Source organism: Octopus bimaculoides, chromosome 10 (genome assembly GCF_046866305.1).
Source record: "Octopus bimaculoides isolate indiv1 chromosome 10, ASM4686630v1, whole genome shotgun sequence".
NCBI lineage: Eukaryota > Metazoa > Mollusca > Cephalopoda > Octopoda > Octopodidae > Octopus > Octopus bimaculoides.
The window spans coordinates 67700012-67710011 of NC_142937.1; the positions used below are offsets into that span (position 1 = coordinate 67700012).

Consider the following 10000-nt stretch of genomic DNA (forward strand, 5'->3'; position numbering starts at 1 on the left):
CAAGTTTATCATTTAAGTATATATGAGCAAGTCTAGACATGCAGCTATATACATGAAAATACGTACATAAAACTTACAAATTTGCACATACATACATACATACTAGCTACAGCGGTACATATTCTAAAATTGGAACGATACAGAGAAGATTAGCATGGCCCCTGCGCAAGGATGACACGCAAATTCGTGAAGCGTTCCATATTTTTCTAAAGGCGGTGCTCCAGCATGGCCACAGTCAAAAGACTGAAACAAGTAAAAGAGTAAAAGAGTATACATACATACATACATACACACGAACAAACAAAAATACCCTGTTGCTGATGTTGAAATTGTAATGAAGGAACTTTGGATCTAAGGTTAGAAATCGGTTCTTTCTGTATTGGCAAGAAATCTTAAAATATACTGAATAATGACATACATACAAGCGATCTTACGTACATATATACATGCACACATACGTACGTACGTAAGTACCTACATTTACTAAAGTTTGTAAAAACAGAAACAGAGACAGCCGCATCTACATACACACATATTTATAATCATCCAAGCTCCTACATAAATATCTGTGTGCACATGTGCATATATAAAGACATGCCTACAGATACACACATGTATGTGGACATACAGTAACTTTCCGTCATTTATACTTAGTTGATCTGCAAATACAGTTCAGCACATACACACATACACACACACACACATCTACATAGACATATCTTCAGAGGTAGGTATGAATGTATATACACGCCCTCTCTCTATGAACATGACTATTCATGTGTAGTCGTGTCCTCTATACGTTTATATACATACTCATAAACTTGTATATAAATGTGTGCACTTATATGCAAATATATGTAAATGCAGACTTATGCACATGAACACATGTATGTCAACGCAGACGTACGTACACCAGGGCATGAAAAGAAAATATACAAAAGATGCAGATATACAAATGTACAAAAATATGCAAATATAAAATACAAAATTATATAATTTCATGGCACAGAGTTATGAATACATTGATGCTCACAAGCTTAGACAAATGTCTTAATTTTGCAAATATATTGGTATACGGATTGCTCAATAATAAAAGATATGTGAATGGAGAATATATAATGCAATATATGGAAACTCTAGGAATACAGAGAAATTAAACGGTAAGTATATAATGTGCCGTATGATTATTTTGCAATAACTGACGATTTGTATTGTAATCAGTTATGTTTTGTTTTACTAAACCAATAAATTTTAGCGATTATCAGAACACAAATTTAAAATCTATGTAAAATTTTATAAACATTAAAAGGGAACCAAGGATGTATAAATGTAGAGATATAAAATTTTATGAATGGACGTATAAAATGTAAATATTCAAATAAGTGGGGAAAAGGTAAACAGCAAATATATTAACAAATACTCGTATGCGAAAAATAAAAATTAGTTTAATTATTGTTGTACTGTATTAATACCATCGCAGTAACAAAGGAGCATCATGGACTAATGGACATGGAGGTATGTTAGAACTAAAGGAAAAATAGGGCACTTATGTTACATGTGCATAGGTTGTGGCTGTGAGTATTATGATGAAGGGTAACAAGGCACCCGAGATATAGGCAGGTAACTGCTGGTCTTAAAACACGTAGAATGTACGATGCTGTCCGCTGGTATTTCATGAAAGTTACCGTCTATAAGGGTTATGTTTTAGCATAAGTGAACAGATCAACTCCCGAGGATCATTATCAAGAAACCCAGAGTAGCGACTTAAAAGGATAAATATATCATATTTTCTTTCCTGCTCCCTCTCCTCACCTATACATACACACGCACAAAGACGTGCTCACATACATACACACAAAAACTTGCACACATACATACTCTCACTTTCTCTCTCTGTCTCTCTCTCTGTCTCTCTCTCTGTCTCTCTCTCTGTCTCTCTCTCTCTCTGGCTCTCTCTCTCTCTCTCTCACACACACACACATACACACGCACACATATATTAACAGATAAATACTGCTAATATAGGCCAAGACCAGTTGCATCTACGCTTAATATTGACTGATGTTAATGGTGCTTGAGGGGTATATTACTAAAAACGAAGCTATAAATTTGATATGCTCTAGATAAGTTTACGTTCTCTTCTTACAAGAGAAAAGCGTCTGAAATGGCAATGCAGCGTTTGTCAGTTGCATCATTTCATTTTTACTACGACTCTACAAATGTTGTTTGACCTTTTCCTTGCCATCACAAAACTTCTACAAGTTTGATTCATTTGTGATAGCTACATCACATCTGTTCTTGTTGCTATGTCTATTTACATCCCTTCACTAGAGCCCAAACCATAAAACTCCACTAGCCATTGATTCTTTATCTTTTTATGAAACTCGGAAGAATGAGAGGCAAGATCAACCGATGCAGGATTTAGATTTACCAGAGGAACAACTAGATTTCATGTGTCAGTCATTCTTTATCCTCGTTTTCTGCTACCTTATCGCACTTGATTCTGATATGTGTGTGTATGCTCGTGTGTCTATATGTAGACACACAAACTAACATAGACTACGCGCGCGCGCGCGCATTCACACAGCACCAAAACAAATAAGAAAAAGTGTGGTGATATTGTATTTGTGTGTATATAGTTGAGAATATTTCCACATGTGTTATAATAAAATATTATCATGACTACAGGATAAAAAATGAACAAATCTTATCTTCGCATGCAAAAGTTATGCCACCCTTAAATATTTTAATGTTTAAATTGCACACACACGCACACACACACCACACACACACACACACACACACACACACACACACACACACACACACACACACACACACATATATATATATAGAGAGAGAGATAGATAGAGAGATAGATAGATAGATAGATAGAGAGATAGATAGATAGATAGATAGATAGATAGATACAGCTCCCCCCCCTCCATGCACACATATCTTGATGTACGGTATCTTTTCCCATTCTGGTAAATAACTCATAGCCAACAGCCAACATTTTTCAGAAGATTTGACCTCTTAGATTAAAATCTTTTACTCTTGAGAATCAAATGTAGGGAAACAAGAGATTAAAAAAAAGTAAAAACAGAACCTTATTATGAGATATAGAGAGAAAATTTGCGAGGCTAGACCAAAGAAGGTGGAAGAAATTATTAGCTGAACATTTTTACCTTTAAAAATTACGTCTTTGAATTGAGTAATTCGTATAGGTTTGGTAATTTTGTGTGTGTTTTTGTGAGTGTATGTATATGTTGTACATGTTTGTGCGTGTGACTGCTATATTTCTAGGTTTTACTTGTATCAATCACTGGCCTGTGGCAATATTGGGGCACCTAATTAGAATGTTTAGTCGAATATATCGACTCAAGAACTTATTTTCAAGTCTGGTTCTTATTTAACTCACTCTCTTTTCACCGACGTGCCATGTTACGGAGGCGCAAACAAACACTGGTTGTCAAACGTTGGTGAGGAATATACACGCACACACGCACACCAATGCAAGTGGCCGGTTTCCGTCTACTAAATTCTCTCACAAGGTATTAGTCGGCCCACGGCTATTGTAGAAAGCGCCTGTGAAAGATGCTGCCCAGTGGGACTGAAATCAAAATCACATGTTTCCAAAGCGAGCTCCGTAACCATACACACGTGGGCTGTAATCGAGGAGATGTAGTTTAGGAAGACGAAGACAACTTGTCGTCATGGAGATGGACATAGATACCTAACAAGAACTGGAATAAAGAGGAATAAATTTCAGACGGAAAAGGAAAGAGGAAACTGAAAATGATAAAGAAATAACGAAAAGGAAAGCTGATAACAGAGAAGAATGGGTAAGAAGGAAACGAGATTTAAAAATTGTGGCAAAGAAAGTAAGATATGATACGTATGGTTCAGAAAACTAATTCGATTCTAAAATGAAAATTATAGCATACGGAATCCACACATCATCTGCATTGATTGAAAACCATTAATTGGAAAGATTTAATGTTAAAACTTTATAACTGTATAGTTTAACAGTGGAAGCCAATATTGATACAGTCTTGTCTTTAGACATTGTGTTGAACCATCGAAGACTCTAGGCGTTTAGAAGATTTTGCAAAATAATTTTTGTACAGCAACAGGCTATATACACAGAAAAACAAAGGTTTTTTAGTCATATATAGGCAGCTATATGTTTGAAGAGAAGTACATGCATACAATTCATTATATAGGTATTTTGTAGGGTTACTAAAGTTGCTATAAACGTTTGAAAGTCTAGTGATATATAAGCACACGAGAAGAGATAAGACAACGAAAATGTAGCTCTTCAATTTTTGTGTCTCAACTTAATCCGACTTCCTTGGTCACTGACATGAACTACCATTAGGAGAATGGTATGAAATGACTACTTTCAACCTGAGATGTTGACCTCCCCATCCAAGGAAGGCTTATTAACTTAGTGGTATAAAGGCACAATTATAGAACATTCAGTAGAGTGGGCGCGGGGTTGTAGCATTACGTAATTCCTGAACATTAACAAAATAACACTTTCAAACCCTTTACAAATACGTGGCTTCTTAATATGTCGTGGCAGACGACGCCTATACTATAGATTTCGGTTCTTATTTGTGGTTAGTAACATTTTGCAAGTTCAAATGCGTTCCACATTCTATAGGATTGCGGCACCACTTTCAATTTCCCATTCTCTTTTCTTCTCGTACTTAGAGAAATACATCCATTCATCAATCCATCCATAAATACTCACACACACACACACACACACACACACACACACACACACACACACACACATACACACACACATACACGCACACACACACGCACGCACGCACGCACGCATGTACACACACGCATGCACACACACGCACACACACGCACGCACGCACGCATGCGCACGCACGCACACACACACACACACACACATACGTATAAGTATACATTTATATATCAGTATCAGTTCCTACTGCGCTCTTGAGCACATTAGGCAGCAAGATGAAGCCACGGGTTTCTCTTGACTGCTATTTTCTCTGCATACCACCATGTGATACTGACCTTTCTCATATCTGTCTTGCACCATATACTTTTCGGTCTTCCTCACTTTCTTTTACTTTCCAGTGGTGTCGATTTGAAAGTTGTTTGAGAATGGAGTAGTTTTATAACCGGAGTATGATACCTGCTAGTATCAATCTTTGTTCCATGAAAATTTCGCTAAGTAATCTCGATTTGGTTCTCTTAAGAATATTTTTATTAGCTACGTAGTCTTCCTAGTACGATTTCAGAATTCCTTCTCAAGCATCTGTGATGGAAAACGTATAGTTTTCTGTGTATTTTAACGGTACTCTTCAATGTCTCACTAGCATAAAGAACTGTTGCTAGAACTATTCTGTTATAAAGCTGGATTCTGGTGTGTAAGCTTATGGTGTTGGGAGATCAGAGTGTGCACATTCTCTGTAATATAACTGCAGCTTTGTTAATTCCATGATTGATGTTAGTCTCAATTATTTCTATTGTTATTGAAAGCCCAAAACTGATAGATAAATACATACGTGTGAAAGTGTGAATGCATATGTGTGTATGTATTTCCAATAGAGAAAGAGGCGGTTTTTAACATAGACCCAAGGTTCCTTCATTGGAATTTCAACATCAACAGGGTATTTTTGTATTTACGTATGTATGTATGCATGTATATATGTATGTATGTATGTATGTATGTATGTATGTATGTATGTATGTATGTATGCAGGTATGTATGTATATGTGCAGATTTGTATGTTTAGTTTTATGTTTGTAATCTCATGCATATAGTTCCATGTCTACACATGCTCATGTATACTTAAATAATAATAAATTTCTGTAAAGCGTTACGGACTTTTACAGCTTCAGTGATGGAGTGGATCTGTAATCTTCGAATCAGCTTTCCTCTCTCTTGTTTTCAGAAGCCTAGTTTATCAAAATTGTATGTATGTATGTTTATATCTTATTTCTTTACTGCCCACAAGGGGCTACACACAGAGGGGACAAACAAGGACAAACAAAGGGATTAAGTCGATTGTATCGACCCCAGTGTGTAACTGGTACTTATTTAATCGACTCCGAAAGGATGAAAGGGAAAGTCGACCTCGGCGGAATTTGAACTCAGAACGTAGTGGCAGACGAAACACCGCTAAGCATTTCGCCCGGCGTGCTAACGTTTCTGCCAGCTCGCCGTATGTATGTATGTTTATATCTATCTATCTATCTATCTATCTATCTATCTATCTATCTATCTATCTATCTATCTATCTATCTATCTATCTAAACACACACTCATATACACACACATATATATAAATATTTGTTGTTATGCTATAATAAATACAACTCTACGTTAAATTGAAAGATTACTCAATGCATATAGCAGAGTAAAAATTTATTATTCTTTAATAAGAATATTGTTGACAGTGATTTCGAGGATTCCTACAGCAGAACCATCAGCGGACTGCGATGCATTTGAGATTTGTACCACAGTCTAATGATGGCTTAGCTGGCCGAAACTTCGATACCCACACATATGTATGCATATACATATGTAAGTTTATATACATACATAAGTATATCGTATATATTCGCACATGTGTATATACACAAAAATATGCAATGCTGATGTGCATAGTGTATATGATTTATCATTTAAACAAAACGGCGATATATGCACGGAAGCATGCAGAAAAATGCACTCACACACACACACACACACACACACACACACACATATATATATATATATATAAGTTTTCAGAATGAGATAAACATCCAAGGCTGTGAAATATTTTAGAACATTTATAAATATGTCTTACAGCTGTTTCCGGGATATTTTATATATCCCTTCATCGGAGACGGTGTGATAAAATGGATAAGCAATGCCTATTTTAGATAAGATATGAAATAGAGAGTGAAGTGGTCGAATGAAAATAGACGTGAGATATGCTGGAATATTGCATCTGTAGATCCATTATTTAGGCAGAATGGTATACATATAAGATTCCAATACCTTGTGAGTAAGTTCCAATAGTATTTAAAATTGGTCATTCCAAGTATTGAGTTTGTACGAAGTGTTATTGAATCGAGGGTTTTATTTAAAGTGACTTAAAAGTTGGGAATATATTTGTAAGGCCAAATCGAAAACAGGAAGAGAGGAATAATGGAAAGAAAAAAAGAAAAAAGAAAAGCGGGGAGAGAGATGATATAGAGATGAAGAGAGGGAAAGTGTACTGGTTAGTGGTCAGTCACGATAAATTGATAGTAGGAATAGGGCGGTGAGGTTGATAGAGAGAGAAAGATATGAGCATGTAAAGAGGTGATAGGGTAAAGAATAAAGGAGTGTCAGATAGAAGTAATGGGGGTAATGGGTGATAGAAAGAGAGAGGTGTGAGAGTGTAAAGAGTAAAGGAGTGTCAGGCATGTAGTGATAGAGCCTAAGTGAGGGGAGAAAGAGAGGGTAAGAGTAGCAAAATGGTGGGATGCAGAATTTGGGAATATAGGTTAGGTTGGTTAGAGGACAGGTCAGTTCTTAGTAGTAGAAGAATATATATATGTGAAGGAAGATGTATACACATGCATATATTAAGCATCTATATAGATATTTATACATATCAACACCTACACATACAACACGTACTCATATGTATATTACATACGTACACCCACATATACGTGTATCTGTATGTATCATCGCCCCTGCACACGCAGGTATATATTCCTTGCATACATACCCACACACACATGCATATATGTATGCACGCCTATACACACGAATATAATTAAGTGGTTGTGATATTCGAGTATGAAAGAGGAATTAGATAGGGATGTGGAGTTAAAATGTAGATTTATAAGATTATCTGGATTACCTAAGCGTTATTGTGGAAATGTACTGTATGGTCATTTAGGCTATTGGATTTGTGGTAGAATTTGAATGTGTGAAAAAGTGGTGGTTGCATGTGCTCAGTGCCTCATTATGTTTATTTAGCAGTGTTGGAGAGTTGTCCTTTAATATGTGAAGTGCCTCCTTCAGGCAAAGCTTGCAAGTTGAGCAATGACCTCGGTAGCGAAGCCCTGAATCCAGTATGGACCATGATAGAGTATGGGGTATATTTGTATTTTTGAGATGGTATATGTGGTTGGCGAGTGTTGTAGATTTACTATGTTTATCGTATCTAAAAGAATGGAGGTGAGCGGCATATCGTTTCTTAAAAGTTTTCGTTGATCTTATGTATATGACTGCAGAGTTGTGTAATAGATTAAGGAGAGTGCATTTGTAAATTACATTATATTTTCTGCAATGGGTTTCGAACGGGCAGATCGTTCGATGACGGCATTTACCATTCGGTGAATTTTGGGGAATGTGTTCAGGAATGGAGGAGGTAATATTGTCAGAGGAGAGGTTAGATAAGAGGGTAGAAAATTCTAGATTGTTAGTTTTATTAAACGTTATCACTACCATCATTGTTATTATTACGATTGTTGTTACTAATCGTACTATTTGTAAGAGTTGTAGAAATTGTGGTGGTGTTTCGGGCAGTGTCAGTAGGTTGGGTTTGGTTGTGGTCTAATGTAAGGGTATCTGCTCCAGCTGTGTGTATGTTGAGTGTTCGTATGACTAGAGTTATAGTAAAGAGAGAGTTTTTGCTTATTAGAGGATTACTATCTATATTTTTGGAGAATGTATGTGGGTGGCGAGGCCTGTTGTTGTTAGCTGTTTGAGTTGTTTTAGTTTTTGACCTAGTGTTAAATGTATCTGTGTTGGTTCTAGGTTGCCTAGGTGTAAGACCTTCCAGGGTTCCATCGACGAGTGTGAGTTTGGTTGGTTGCGATTGCGATGGTTGGTGTATGTTTGAGATGTAATTTGAGATATATATTGTTTGAGCCTGGTGTTATGGATGTGTTCTTTTTCTTGGGAAAAACCGCTAGCGGCGGGTGCTTCATTGTAATATGGTGCGTGATTATTGAAAATTTCCACAGTGGAAGAGAGGTCGGATCAGGTTGAGATGCCCTTGATTATGTTATCGAAAGTGGATTTGTGGTGACTGGAGTGGATGTTAAGGTATATAAGATATTGGTTATGTTTGTGATAAGGGGAGTATTGGGAGGTTGATAAGTTTAGAGTTACGTCAGAAAAGTTAGCAGTTTTGTGAGCGTTTTCGAATGTTTAGGTTAGAAAAGGATTCATGTAGATGCTTTCTAGTTCTTTCTAAGGAGGGTTTATTTATGATTTTGGTAACTAGTAAGGCGTCGTCCTTGTATAGGCATTTCTTGATGTTAGGGAAATGTATATGGAGTTGGTGAAGTATATAAAGTCCAACTAAGTCACAGACCTGAGCTGAATCAGATGATCCCATAGATATGTCGAATAGGTTGCTATGGTTATTGCTATGATGATTGTCCCGGCACCAGAGTTTGTTTTCAAAAGAAATAAGGGTTTTGCGGGCATTAAGTATTATGTTAATTCCTAGTGGGGTCAGGTTAGTAAGGTTCCTAGCTAGAAGAAGAGCTTGATTTAGAAGTTTAGGAGAAATAGAAGAATAGTAATTATTTATGTCGAATTGTAGGAAGGAATATGAGTTTTGGAATTTTAGAAGGTGGAACCATGTAATAACTTCACCAGTGTGGGACCATAGGTTAACATTTAATTTCTCTTTGACGATTGATATTATTTTGTCTAAAATGTTTTTGCTTACCCTTCCTAGGTCGGATTTGCTTACCCTTCCTAGGTCGGATTTTGCTTACCCTTCCTAGGCCAATTTGAAATACTATTGGAACTTACTCACAAGGTATTGGAATCTTATATGTATACCATTCTGCCTAAATAATGGATTTAACTATAGTCTCTCCATAGCACTTACTCAGCATTACCTGACACCTTTGGGTTCACCTCCTGTACCTAAGCCTTAGACCACCTCCTGTACCTAAACCTTAGCAGCAGCATCATGGTGTCTGATGTAGCTTTTTA

At 36.5% G+C, this 10000-nt stretch overlaps 1 protein-coding gene and 1 non-coding gene across 4 annotated transcripts in view; both read left to right on the forward strand.

Annotated features, from left to right (window-relative positions):
* The window catches only part of LOC106883815 (uncharacterized), a 1126149-nt gene that overhangs the window by 687307 nt on the left and 428842 nt on the right, over positions 1-10000 (forward strand). The window lies entirely within an intron of this gene.
* Positions 100-206, forward strand: LOC128248962 (U6 spliceosomal RNA). Its single transcript, XR_008265108.1, has one exon. It is a non-coding gene; the product is annotated as a U6 spliceosomal RNA (small nuclear RNA).